This window comes from Erinaceus europaeus, chromosome 17 (assembly GCF_950295315.1).
Source record: "Erinaceus europaeus chromosome 17, mEriEur2.1, whole genome shotgun sequence".
In the NCBI taxonomy this organism is placed as follows: domain Eukaryota; kingdom Metazoa; phylum Chordata; class Mammalia; order Eulipotyphla; family Erinaceidae; genus Erinaceus; species Erinaceus europaeus.
The window spans coordinates 52,537,319-52,551,590 of NC_080178.1; the positions used below are offsets into that span (position 1 = coordinate 52,537,319).

The 14,272-nt window shown below is 48.9% G+C and overlaps 2 pseudogenes; one reads left to right on the plus strand and one right to left on the minus strand.

The window, feature by feature from the left end:
• LOC132533791 (polycomb protein EED-like) overlaps positions 1–14,272 on the plus strand; it is a 213,781-nt pseudogene that overhangs the window by 51,876 nt on the left and 147,633 nt on the right.
• Positions 9,757–14,272, minus strand: part of LOC132533979 (NADP-dependent malic enzyme, mitochondrial-like) — a 37,366-nt pseudogene continuing 32,850 nt past the window's right edge.

The following is a 14,272-nucleotide window of genomic DNA, read 5'->3' on the forward strand; positions in this document are numbered from 1 at the left end:
CTCTCTCTCTGTCTCTCTCTCTGTCTCTTTCTGCCAGGGATTGAACCTGCAAATTCAGAGCATCACATACAAAAAATTCTTTTGCATAACCACTATGCTATCTCCCTGGCCCATTATGCATTATATTAAGTACTTAGCACAGTTGTTGTAGAGTAAGAATGTGTTATAGGTTCCTATTGTATTTTTTCTCTCTTCATTGTATCTATATGACCATTAAAGCCTCAAAGGAAACTTAACTCTATCTCTTATTCTGCAGCCAACTTTCTACCTAGACCTCCAGGTCAAAAACCCATTCCAGCATCTGGAAATATTGCACCCGTAATATTGCCTATCACATTGGAACCTGATAAGACTGTCTTTACAAAAACAAGAACCAAAAGGTAACAACACACTGGTCTTTTGTGGGGGGGGGGGTGGGGATCACACTTTACTAACTGTAGTCTGAGTCCTATCTTGATTCAGGGATATTAGATGTTTCCATCCATGCCTTCACATGGTGCCCCTGCATTGTGCTCCATGGTGAGGACTGCAGGGATGTCCAGGGCTCACAGTCTATCAGGGGAAAGCCAGGTGTACATGATCATCAGCAGTACCAAATACACTTGAGACCTCATTTACATTGTTTAGTAACTTTGCTTTAGAATGTTAATTCCTCAGGCAGAGGGTATGTGTGTGTGTGTGTGTGTGTGTGTGTGTGTGTGTGTGTGTGTGTGTGTGTGTTCACTGCACCTCCCATGCCTGAGAAATTGCAGTCAGTAATGCTCAAAAGTCAAGTGTAGACAAGAATGCTGGGATTGAAGTCCAGGCTTATCAGACACATAGGACACTAATTTCTGCAATGCAGAAGAGAACCACTGAGATATCTCCCACTGGCTGTATTTGCCTCTAAGATGATTGCTACTCTAGATGTGAAATTGTGTTCTTGTTTTTAATATTTATTTATTCCCTTTTACTGCCCTTGTTGCTTTATTGTTGTATTTATTGTTGTCGTCATTGTTGGATGGGACATAGAGAAATGGAGAGAGGCGGGGAAGACAGAGAGAGAGAGAGAAAAAAATAGAGACCTGTAGTTCTGCTTCACCACTTGTGAAGTGACTCCCCTGCAAGTGGGGAGCCAGGAAGTCATACCGGAATCCTTACACAAGTCCTTCCACTTTGCGCCATGTGCACTTAACTCGCTGTGCTGCCACCTGACTCCCTGTTGTTGTTTTCTTATAGCGTGCCACATCCACCCAATCCATCAAAGAACATGAAAACAGAACCTAAGACCTCTGAGACTACAACTTGTAGGGATCATGAGAAAGCAGGACAGGTACTGGTCTCCCCAGACAAGCAAATGATGGGGTGTCTGCCACTGAACACAAACAGGGCTGGGAGAACAAGGGTTCTGAGTGAACATAGACCCGGCACATCAAGTGGGATTGTGGCCACTCCTGCAACCCAAGGACTCAGCCTATCAAACCCATTGTGCCGATTGCTGTTCATATGTTCTTTTATCAAGCACACTCCTGGATAAATCCAGTTTTGGGGGAGCACAGGACTAAGTGTGAAGGTAAGAAAGCAAAAGGCAGGAACAAACCCCTGGTCATTGTAGGAACTTTGTTACGTGTGTATGCAGTGCACGAAGGCCAACAGTGCACTATATTCTCATATCGAGAAGAACAAAGAAGAAGAGGAGGACAAACAATTTCTACATCAATACCAGATAATGAGAGATAAGGACACTGCATTCAAAGACCAGGTAGTGCAATGCTTTGATTGAGAGGTGGTGCAGTGGGGGCAGCAGACAAGACAAGACCACTGCAGATGTCCTGCGCATGTCTGCCTGGCAGTGTGCCAAATCAGGCATTTCATGTGAGAATGAAGTTTGGGTCATGGCCAGGTTTCCAGGAACAGACTAAAGGCATGTTTGGTGCACTACATTTAGGAGCTGATGCTACTTTCTGATCTCTTCACAGATTATATAAATGCATTGGCGAGGGGTTTGGAGGATAAATGGAGGGTTTACTCTACTCTGTTGCATGAGTGCAGGGAAGAACATAGACAGCCACACATTTTCAGGTGCCATTCTGTTTGGCTTGCTTGAGCCACCATGGCCTTTGGTTTGAAAAAGAAAGTTCTTGACTTTGAAACATTTTCTCAGTGAGCAAAACAAACATAGAAAAGCCCAATCAGTTTGAAATCATTTGAAACACAGTCTTTGTAGAAGGAAAGGTTAGTAGCCTGCAAAAACAGAATGATATTTCCAGTGTGTGTTTGTTTTATTTATTTTCTTTTTCCTTGCAAAGTTGAGACTAAAATCAGAAAAAGAAGAATTCATGAAGAATGCTGCTTATAACCTTGTTGTCGCAGATCCTATAAAATCACAGGGGAATCAGAAATGCCACTTTTTTTGTAAGAGTTGCTTCTGCTTTTCTTGCATATAACCCTGTCTGGGAATGTTTGAACCCACCTTCTAGAGGGCAGGTTGAAGGGATGCCAGTGGCCTTTAGAAGAGTGATGCTTCCTCTCTCAGTGGGTCTGTCAGTGTACCCCAATGCTGCGGCCTTCACACTGGCTCTCTCTGTTACAGTTAAAAAAAAGATCATCCATACTTCCAGTTTACGAGCCCATAGGAGACTTTATTATAAGAGGCAAAAATAAGAACACTCTGGAGGCTGAGAAGTGGCAGAGAAATATTCAATTTGTACAACATCCGGTGGAAGCCGCTGCAGGTGACAAGAAAGAAAGTATCCCCAGCCAAACAAATAGTCATCAGCAAAAGAAAGAAATGACCCAGAAACATTACAGGTAAGGGGCCTGGGCCTTCCTTCCCCACCATAACACTCTTCTCCTTTCTCTCCCTCTCATCCCCCACCCCTTGACACCGACCTTAGTAGAAACATGTGTGGACACATCGAGAGCCATGACTGCCCCTAGCTCGCCCCAGCCTGCTTCTTTCTCATCTCAACTCCCCAGTCAACTTCTGAGGCTGTTGCATATCACAGGCCACCTTATGGAATGAGTATATATCTCAGCTTATGGGATGTGGGATTAATGTTACACGTTCAACAGTAAATACAATAGTTTGCACATGCATAGCATTCCCCAGTTTTCCACATAACAATACAAACCCCACTAGGTGCTGTTTCATCGTTTTTGAACATGAACTCTCACCGGACTGCACCTGAGTCTTTTATTTTGGTGCAATACAGCAACTGCAGTTCTGGTTCTATTTGTGTTTTCTCTTCTGATCTTGTTTTTGAACTTCTGCCTGGGAGTGAGATTATCCCATATTCATCCTTCTGTTTCTGACTTATTTCATTTCAAATTATTTCTTCATGCTCCATCCAAGATGGGCTGAAAATGGTGAAGTCACCATTTTTAAACACTGAGTAGTATTCCATTGTGTATATAGAACACAACTTGCTCAGCCATTCATCTGTTGTTGGACAACTGGGCTGCTTCCAGGTTTTGGCTATAACAAATTGTGTTTCTAAGAACATATGTGTACACAGATTTTTGGATGGGTGTGTTGGCTCCCATAGGATATATCCCCAGGAGAGGAATTGCAGGATCATAGTGTAGGTCCATGAGATGAGATTTTAGATGAGTTAAAGGAAGCAAACCACTTTTGAGTGGGGATTCATTGACGGGAAGAGGGTTTCAGCTGTTTTGGTTTGCCTTTACTCAAGAAAGCTTTGTGTTTTTATTTTATTTTATTTATTTATCTTCGCTTTTATTGCCCTTGTTGTCTTTCTTTTTAATTTTTTATTTAAGAAAGGATTAACGAACAAAACCATAAGGTAGGAGGGGTACAACTCCACACAATTCCCACCACCCAATCTCCTTAACCCCCCCCCCCCCTCCCATGATAGCTTTCCCATTCTCTAGCCCTCTGGGAGCATGGACCCAGGGTCATTGAGGGTTGCAGAAGGTAGAAGGTCTGGCTTCTGTAATTGCTTCCCCGCTGAACATGGGCATTGACTGGTCGGTCCATACTCCCAGTCCCTTGTTGTCTTTTTATTGTTGTTGTAGTTGATGTCGTCGTTGTTGGATAGGACAGAGAGAAATGGAGAGAGAAGGGAAGACAGAGAGGAGGAGAGAAAGACAGACACCTGCAGATCTGCTTCACCACCTGTGAAGCGACTCCCCTGCAGGTGGGGAGCCTGGGGCTCGAACTGGGATCCTCATGCTGGTCCTTGCGCTTAGTGCCACCTGCGCTTAACCCGCTGCGCTACAGCCTGGCTCCCTGAAAGCTTTGTTTTTTCTTTTGTGCAGGGTGAGGAACAGAGTGTGGGATATTTCCCTTTGGAAATAACAAGTTTGAAGCAGGGAGAGTGACTACATCCTTGGCTTATGGACTGTTCTAAGAACAGAGCTGAAGAATCATGGGTAAATGAATAGTCAGTTAGGAATGGAGTCATGGGTAATGGGTCCTATACAAAGTGAGACACCCAGCAGGGAACAGGCCCAGACCATCCTTCCACAGGATGCCTTTCCCCTCTCCTCCGCCCTCTCTCTCTACTCACCACCCAGGTGCAGAGCCTCTAGTCCCGGGGCCATGGAGGTTGACAGCTAGCCTGAGAAAGAGTGATGATCTTTTGTCTTATTTTCATTTGTCAATGCAGAAAGTTAACATGTGCCTGACTGAGAAGGTGAAAAACTTGCCAAATCAGATGGAGCCTGTCCCTTCAATGCTATCAAAGCCTCAATATACCGAACTTTTTTTTTCCCCTGACCTTAGGTCAGGCTTATAGTGGAGCTGGGAATTAAACTGGAACATAAAAGAAAATGAAAGTCACTTGCAGAACCACAGTGCACTGTCAGTAGCCCCAAATATTCTAAATGGCCAATTAACCAATTGTTATCCTGGGTAACCCATGAATAACTCCTCCACTTCCTCTCCTGCTACTCTTCTTCCTGTCTCTACTCCTCCTTCACTCTGGTTAATGATGATACAGAGGATTGAACCTGGGACCTCAGAGCCTCAGACATACAAGTCTATTGCAGAACTGCCATGCTATTTTTACCACTGGGATACAATATCTTCTAGAGATGTTTTGATTTTAGTGGAAGGCATTTCCTCCCCCTCTCCCAGGTAGGCTCATCATTTGTGGCAGTGAGTGAGAGGAGAAGGGCAGGCTGAAGGCTAAGGGAGCAGGTACTGGGGAGGGGTTGCAATCCTTTTCTCCTTTTCACAGTTTTGAGGGAGGTTTCTCACCATCACCTGTGCTTCCTCCCCTCCAGGGCCCCAGAAAAACTATTTAATTTGGATCAGTGTAATGACTACAAACGCTGCAAACAGTGTCAGCGAGACCCATCGAACAAGGGCAAGACCTACTTCTGGCCCTATAACAAACACTTGCCAGGGTCTCCCATGATCATGTGAAGCCAGAGTCCAGTCCTCGCCTCCCAGTTGTCTTGGGACTCCAGCTGGATGCCAACTAGGAGCTTGAGGAGGAGACTGTGTCTGTCCTCCCTCCCTTTGTGAATCCATGTGTGCCTGACCACCCCCAGCCTCCCCCCAGTCAACCTGTACCCAGAGCATAATGTAACAGCTGTGGGGAGGAGTTATGTAGCCTCACCCTAGGGTGGAGTGCTGTCCTCCACCCACACCCCTGACATCAGTCCAGCCTCAACCTCACAGCACCTGCTGCCAGGGTGGCAGAGGAGAAGGCACCCAGCCTTACCTGAGCTGTGGTGCGCTGCCCTCAAACCCGCCCCCCCCCACAACCCCTCTCCTCACAGTCTACTTCATCCCTCTCTGGCCATCCCCTCATACCCCAGTTGACCCTACCCCAGCCAACCATCCTCCCTGCAGTCTGTTTCCCATCTCCCTATCCACCACACTCCCCTCATCCACCACCATCCCTGCAGTCCACCCCAGTCCTCCATCCACCACCCTCCCCTTATCCACCACCCTCCCCTCATCCACCACCCTCCCCTGCAGTCCACCTCCCTTGCCCCAGTCCACGTCCACATCCACTCAAGAGTCCACTACCCGCCCGACTCAGTCCATCCTCACCCCACACCAAACTGGCTGTGCTGTGCTGTCCTCACCCTCACTCTACCCCCCCAGTCTACCCCCTCCCCTCCAAATCCACACCTCTCCCTTACTGCACCCCTCCCCTCCCAGTCCACTATGACCCACTAGTCCATTCAGGTCACCCCCACTGGATTCCCCCCTACAAAGCACCCAACCATTACTCTACCCTCCCTACACCCCCACATTCTGTCCATTCTCAGCCATAAAGCTACCCATTGCCAGAGTGGCTGGGGAGAGCCACCCAACCTCCATTTGGCTTTGGTGTATTGCTTCTCCGCCCTAACCAGTGCAACCAAAATTCCCCTTTTTGAACCCCTTCTCTAAGTCCAGCCTCCTCCCTCCACCTTCCCTGTCCATCCTCACCCACTGTACCTGCTGCCAGGAAGGAGACACCCAGCCTCACCCTGACTGATGTTTCAACCCCCTCCTCCCACCAGTGCTCTCCCCTTCCTCATTAGACCCCCTTCCCACTCCCATTAGTCCACCCTCCCTCCACCCCCCACCTGTCTATCTTCCTTCTCTTACCAAACCCCTCCTCCCCATCTCCCATTAGTCCACCCTCTGCCCACCCCCCCCCAGTCCACCCCCAACCCCACAGCACCTGCTACCAGGACAGCTGAGGACAAGGCACCCACCCTAACACTGGCTGTGCTGTGCTGTTTTTGACCCCGGCCCCCACCACTGCACCCCTCCCCCCACTCAAAACCCCTCCAACCCCCTGCCCTCCTTCCACCACCCCATCTCCCTTCTACCTTCAGGCCCACAATACCTGCTGCCAGAGCAGCTGGGAGGCACCCAGCTTCCCTGGCAGCCAAGGCCATGGGGTTGAAGGTGGACAGGAGATGGGGTGGTGGTGAAAGGAGGGTAGTTGGGGTGAAGGGGTGTTGAGTGTGGAGGAGGGGTGGAGTGGTGGGGGGGTGGGCATTGAGGACCAAGACTGAACATCACAGCCAGTTAGGCTGGGTGCCTCCTCCTCAGTAGTCCTGGTAGCAGGTCCTGGGGGTTAGGGGTGGACTGGGGGGTAGAGGGAGGATTCACCCCACTCAACAAACCCTCACCCCCACCCCCTACCCCCACCACTCAACCTGCCTCTACCCCTTTCAGCACCCCCAACCCAACCACCCTCCTTACACCCTCCCAGTGCACCCTCAGGGCAGCTGGGAAGAAGGAACCCAGCTTCATACTGAATGTGGTGAGCTCTCCTCACTCCCTACACCCACCAGTCCATCCCTCTCTTGGCCCCAGATCCCCTGGGACTAGTCCAGCACCACTGTCAACCTCACAGCCCTGATACCAGGACAGATGGAGAGGGTGCTCCCAGCCTAACTCTGGATTATGCATCTATCCCCACCCCCACCCCACACCAGACCACTCTCATCCTTCCCACTAAACTCCCCTATCTGCCAGTCTAAACCCCTCCCCTCAAGACTCCCCATTCCTCTATTCTAGCCCATCCCCATCCCACCCCTCCCCCACTCAAATTCCACACCCCCTCACTCTACTCCTCCCTGAACCCACCCCCTCCCCACTCCAACCCTCTCCCATTCCAATCCCTCTCCCCCACTTTATCCCTCCCACAACCCACTCCTTCCCACTTCACGCCCTCCCCCATTCCACTCATTCTCCCCCACTCTAACCCTCCCCCAAATCACCCCTCCCCACTTTACTGTGTCCCCCATTCCACTCACTCTCCAACATTCTACCCCTCCTCCAACCCACTCCCTTCTCAAATCCACCTTTCTCCCCCCACTCCAACTGTCCCCATTCCACCTCACTCCACCAAACTCCTTCCCCCCACTCCACCAGTTCCCCTCAGTCCACTCCAACCCCTCTTGTCCACCAGTGCAGCCTCCTGTCCTCCAAGCTCACCCATATCACTTAATTCCAGGGCAGCTGGGGAGGGGGACCCCAGCCTTACCCCCTAGCTGTGCAGTGCTGTCTTCATTCTCATGCCCTTGGCACCCAGTCCATGCTCCCCAGAGCATCTGCCAAAGAAGCTGGGGAAGAGGCACCCAGCCTCACCTCGCCTGGGGTGTATTCCTGCTTGTGCATGTACCCTCCTTGTGTGTCACCCCCGTCCTTTTCTAAAAAAGCACAACCTCCTCTTGGAATTTATGTTAAAATAATAAAGCATTTCTATGTGCCTGCTTGCTCTTAATCTTTTTTTTTTTCTCATCAAGACTTAACCACTATGGGCTGACTTTTTGAGAGACAGAAGCAGCACTGAATTTCCCTCAATTCTGTGGTTGCCAGGTTTGAACCAGGGCCATGCACATGACAAAGCAGCACACTGTTCTACTAAGCTATTTTTCCAGTTCATAGTTTTTTTTATCTAATGTGGTGCCTTGTTCCAGGAGGAAACCAGGGGCCTCATGCCTGCTCATTGTGACTGAGCTACCTTCCCAGACAATCTGTAAGTCTGTATTTTTAGAGAGAAGACAAGATCAAAGTACTGTCCCACCATCCATGGAGCCCCATCCAGGGCTTCAGCACTCCAGGCAATTCTTTCAGACAGAGGGAGAGCAGGAAAGACCCCAGCAGGGCAGCTTCCTCCAGTGTGGTAGGGGTTGGGCTCTAGCCAAGGCTAAGTGTAGGGCCAAGCAGGCCTCTGTTCAGGGAAGCTTTTCTGCCAGCCCTCCACTGGCCTTTGTCCAGGGTGCTCCCATTTAGTGGTAGGTCTCCAACTTTGGGCCTCCTATATCAAGGCTTTATCACAGCCCCCTCCTGGGTCCCTGCTTGTAACAGCTTTCTGTAGCTAAAGGCAAGAAGCCCAAGGCCCTGTGCTAGTGTAATTCCATTGCTCAGAGGCCTCCAGCTTCAAATGTTTTACTGTGTCCAGAGGGGGAGAGAGACTAAAGTTACCCTAGCACTGTTCCCCTGACCATGAAGCTCCCCAACCCTTTTACCATTCATGGTGCTCCCATGTGGTACTGGGGTTCGAACCCAAGGCCTTAGTATGAAGAGCTATGTTCTGCCTCTCTCCTCCAGAACAGTCACTTGTGAATCTTATCATGCCTCCCCAAGCCTGGACTTTTCTGAAGGAATAAATGTTCTGGAACAACCCCCAACCCCCATGAATCTTTAGCCCGAATCCAGGAGTCATGGGACAGAGCTATGCTTTGGGGACACTACACTGAGTGTCAGCACACTGGGAGATATGGAGAGACTAAGACCTGGGCCAAAGGGGCCTGTTGTGGCTGACAGATGGCAGTGTGGCTCTAGGCAGAGCAGGCAGCAGGGGTTTCCTGAGTGTCTGCTTCCTGTGTCATGCAGTGACATCACTGGCACACTCGATGTCAAGGATTAAACTCAGGATCTCATGTTTGTGACTCGTGTATTTTAGTTACTGCTCCACCACTCTGCTCTCTCATTGCTTAGCTGCATGCCCTGAACCACTCTCCTCCTGGCCAAGTGACTCCCCACACCACACTTCTCTCCCCACCAGCAGTCGTGGGCACTGCCAGGGCCGAGGTCCAGGTGGGGCTTTTAGATTTCTCACAAGCTTAGGTTCAGGGCTGGCAACAGAAAGTCTGGAGAAATCCTTAAGCCAGATGTGGAGGGAGGTTCTAAAAATATGGGCATTTAGGGCCTGTGGGACAAGATGCCTCTGGGCTTCTGCTCTTGCACAGAGAGTTTAGGGATAGACAGTGACAAGAACAGCCATCAGAGGTCATCTGTATTGTGGGTGTCCCTCCCTTGCCCCTGCCCCCAGCCCTGCAGAAATGGCATCAGACCATCTGTACACTCATGGCTTCCTTAGGCCAGGTATAGCTGTCCAGTGAGAAGGAGTCATAGTCAGGAGTGTAGACCAGGGAGCAAACAAACACCTCCTTGTCCAAAGGTTCCGGGTAGTAAGCGTCCAGGTTGTGCTTGTAGGCATATGTGAGGACCTGTGAGATGGTGGGGATGAAGGATGAAGGGCCTTTAGTGTGCCCCTAAGGAGGGCAACAGGTAGGGGAGCAGGGACAGTTAGGAGGACTATATACTATGAAGCTCCTCAATTCTAGGAAATGAAAAAACACAAACAATAATATGGGGCCAGGTAAAAGTGCTATCATTGTAATGTGCAGTGACCAGGGCTCAGGCTCCCAGTCCCCATCTGCAGGGGACACGCTGCACATGTGATAGAGCAGTGCTGCAGGTGTCTCTCTGTCTCCATCTCCCTCTTCCCTCTCAATTTCACATTCTATCCAATAAATATTACAAATATTTAAAATGACTTGGGAAATAAATACTACAGGTATTTTCATAGCAGCACTATTTGTATCAACCCAAGTTTCAAAGCAACCAGATGCCCAATGACAGATGAGTCGCTAAGAAAGTGGAGCACTGGTGGGACACTGATCAGCTGTTAAAAATGACAAGGTCATCTCCTTTGCCTCATGTGGATGGAACTTGAAGAAATCATGTGAAGTGAGATCAGCCCCAAATAGAAGGATGAATAATGGATGTTGTCACTCACAGGCTGATCTTAACAGTCAAGGACAGAAAGGGAAAACAAGTAAAATTGAACTGAGTTTCATGTATTGCACAAAAACAGCAAAGGATTTTTGGGAAGGAGGCAGCAAAAGGGCTGTGGGGAGCTTGGAGGGAGGGTTTCTGGTGCACGGTGGAACAGAAGGACCTAAGTTAGAATTGAGAGTGTTCTGCAGATGACACATTGTACCCATGTGTCCACAACTGTCCTGTAAACCACTATCCAGACAACAAAACAGTAAAAAATTGGTTTAATCAACAAAAATGATGTAAAGATATACATGTATATGTATATTAATAGAAATAACAATATAATAATGTCCTCAGCACTCCTGGAATCATCAAAGTTAACTTCACTGCTTCACATTTGTTTTTTCCATCGGGGATATTTCTGGGGCTCAGTGCCTGCATAACTCCACTATTCCCTGTGGCCATTATTTTTTAATGAGACAGAGATACTGGGAGATAGAATTAAGAGACAGAATTAGAGGGAGAGACAGAAGGGGAGCCACCTGCAGTACTGCTACACTGCTTATGAAGCTCCCCCTGGAGATGGGGATCTGTGGCTTGAACCTGGGTAACTTGTGCTCTCTGCGAGGTGAGCCACCACCTGGCACCTCTGATTTATGTTTATGGCTTGGGCTCTCAGGTTCCATTTCTGGTTCCATACAGTCTTCTGTGTATACACGTGTGCATTCACACATATGTGCATGCATAAGATGCACATGTGTACACATGTGCAGCCATGTCCTCACATACCTGTGTGTGCACAAACATAAGTGGGAGCCCTGGGTGAGAGCATGGTTGACAGGAAGCAAGGAGGGTTTAGCCCAGGCAGCACATTCCCAGCATCCTCTGCACCATTCTCCCCTCCTCCCTCAAGCCAGAGAAGGCCACTTGCCTCTCTGCCAGTGTCACAGGGCAGAGGTCCTCACCTTGATGGCGATTCTCAGAGACACATCTCTGATGGAGCTGAGGGGCAGATATAGCTGAGGGGCAACAACTCACGGAAAGTCTGAACTTCACCCACTCAAGTAGGAAGGCCTGGAAGCTTCTTCAGAGTCTGGGTGCCAGTAGCTAACCCCCTCCAGTCTCCCAGACTCCCGTATCTCCAAACTCAGTGGCCAGTCACCTAACTCAAGTTGGACGTGCTAAGATCAACCCAGTCTGGAAAAGAGAAATTTCCCAGGAGTGGTCATCCCACTTCCGGTTATCTTGTCCATCTCCAAAACTCTCTCCGTTTACACTGTCTGAACTGGAAGACGCTTTGAAGAGGGTTAAACCGGGAACAGCTGCTGGCTATGATAACATAACCCCAGAAATCATTCTTAACCTGGGCCCTGCTGCAAAGAAGTGGCTCACTTCATTCCTCTCCCACATCTTGGAATCTGAGTCTATGACCAAAGTTTGGCGTCGTGCGAAGGTAATAGCGGTTTTGAAACCAAAGAAAGACCCAAAACTGGCCGCCAGCTATAGACCAATTTCTCTCCTCTCTGTGTGTTACAAACTCCTTGAGAGGCTGCTTCTGTCACGTATTTCTCACCTTACAGAGAAATTCCTATCACCTGCCTAAGCTGGTTTCCGCCCAGAAAGATCTACCTGCGAACAAGCCCTGGCCCTCTCAACTTACATTGAAAATGTATTCCAGAAGAATTTAAAGACGGGTGCTGTCTTTATTGATCTCACAGCAGCCTATGACACAGTCTGGCACCGTGGTCTCCTAGTCAAGATCTCAAGATGCCTGCCTCCATGGGTTGCCAACACTATATCGTTTCTTCTCCAAAACAGAAGATTCCAGGTGCATCTGGGTGACAAGTCTAGCAGATGGAGGCTTGTCTCAAGTGGCCTCCCCCAGGGCTCTGTTCTGGCTCCTACGCTATTTAAAATTTACATCAATGACCTCCCAGAAACTTCTTCAAGGAAGTTTATCTACGCCGATGACATCTGCTGTGCAACTCAGGCATCCAAGTTCGACATCCTCGAGGAAACACTCACGAAAGACATGTCTCTGATATCTGATTACTGTAAAAAATTGCGACTAATCCCTAGCACTGCAAAAACGGTATCATCTGTTTTCCATCTACACCATGCCTCGGCTTCAAGTGAGTTTAATGTGCAGCTAGGCGATACGAGAATCAGGCATGAAGCCCAGCCAGTCTATCTTGGCGTTACTCTCGATCGCACTCTGTCATTTCACAAACATCTCATAAAAACTACAGCAAAGGTGGGCGCGAGGAATAACATCATTGCAAGACTGGCCAGCTCCTCATGGGGCGTGAGCGCTACCACACTACAATCATCATCTCTGGCATTATGCTATTCCACTGCAGAATACTGTGCCCCAGTATGGTTCCGTAGCCCCCATGTCTATTTGGTCGATTCCAAATTATATTCCTCCATGAGGATAATTTCTGGAACCATCCGTTCCACCCTGGTTCCATGGCTGCCAGTTCTTAGCAACATCGGCCCGCCAGATATTCGTCGGGATGCGCCATCATCTAAGTTCATTTCCCACGTCTACGCTCGACCAGACCTGCCAATATACGGGGATATCTTCGCCCACCCTGTCCAACGCTTGACGTCTCATCACCCAATCTGGTCCCCTACGCCTACACTGAAGTTCTCTGTTCCAGACTCTTGGAAACAGAGTTTTCAGTCAGCTGAGGTAAAGAACACACACCTCATCACAGACCCCTGCAAGTGTCAACCCGGCTTTGACCTAGCATGTTATGATTGGGCCCTCCTCAATTGCTATCGAACAGGCCATGGCCAGTGCGCCGCTATGTTCCATTGCTGGGGAGCCAGAGACGACCCGAACTGCCCCTGCGGCTACAGACAGACTATGACCCACATAGTCAATGACTGCCACCTCTACAGATTCATAGGAGGTCTCCAACTCTACATCAGGCTCAACCTGACGTTGACTCATTACAGAAGAAGGGCAAACGCTAGAAGAAGAAGAAGAGACACATCTCTGATGGAGCTGAGGGGCGGATATAATCTCCCCTGCAACAGGTGCTGCTCAGACACCTCCTGGGAAATTTCTTGGGGGGGTCGGTGAGGTTGGGGAGGGGAGGAGGGAGTGGGAAGAGAGAAATAAGCTGAGTTTGGCCATTTCCAGAACAAAGGCAAAGTCTGAGCCTTGGCTTCTGGGGGGGAGTGTTTGGGGGAGGTTGGCACTGAATAAACTCTCAGAAACACTCAGCATCACTCACTACAACAGGGAGACACTCCAGCAGTTGAGTACAGGCCCCCCAAGCCTGAGGGTGCGCCTTGCATGTGCCAGAGCTGAGCAGTCTCTCTCCCCCTCTCTTCCTCTCCCCCACCATCAAAATAAATATTTAGTCAAATATAGCTGGTCTTATGAATGCCCAGAGTTTCCCAGAAAAAAAATCCATGAAGCACGTCCAGTGCAGAGTCTTCTAAGAGTGGAAGCAGACTAAATGCCCATCAAGAAATGGTGGACTGAGCAAGTTCCAAGATATATATTCCATGGAATACTACTCTATGACCAAAAAAAACTTGACATTATGACCTTTGGGACAACATGGATGGAATTAGAGGTGATTATGCTTAGTGAAATAAATAAGATAGAAGATATCTATCAGATGGTTTCCCTCATAAGTGAAATCTAGAGAGTGGGTACAGATGAACTTGAAAAGAGGAGGAGGATAAGAAAGAGGAGGAGGAATAGTAGTAGGAGGAGAAGCAGCACCTGAAGCAGCAGATTTTGTAAGACTTGTGAGAACTATGGTGGTTATCTTTGGG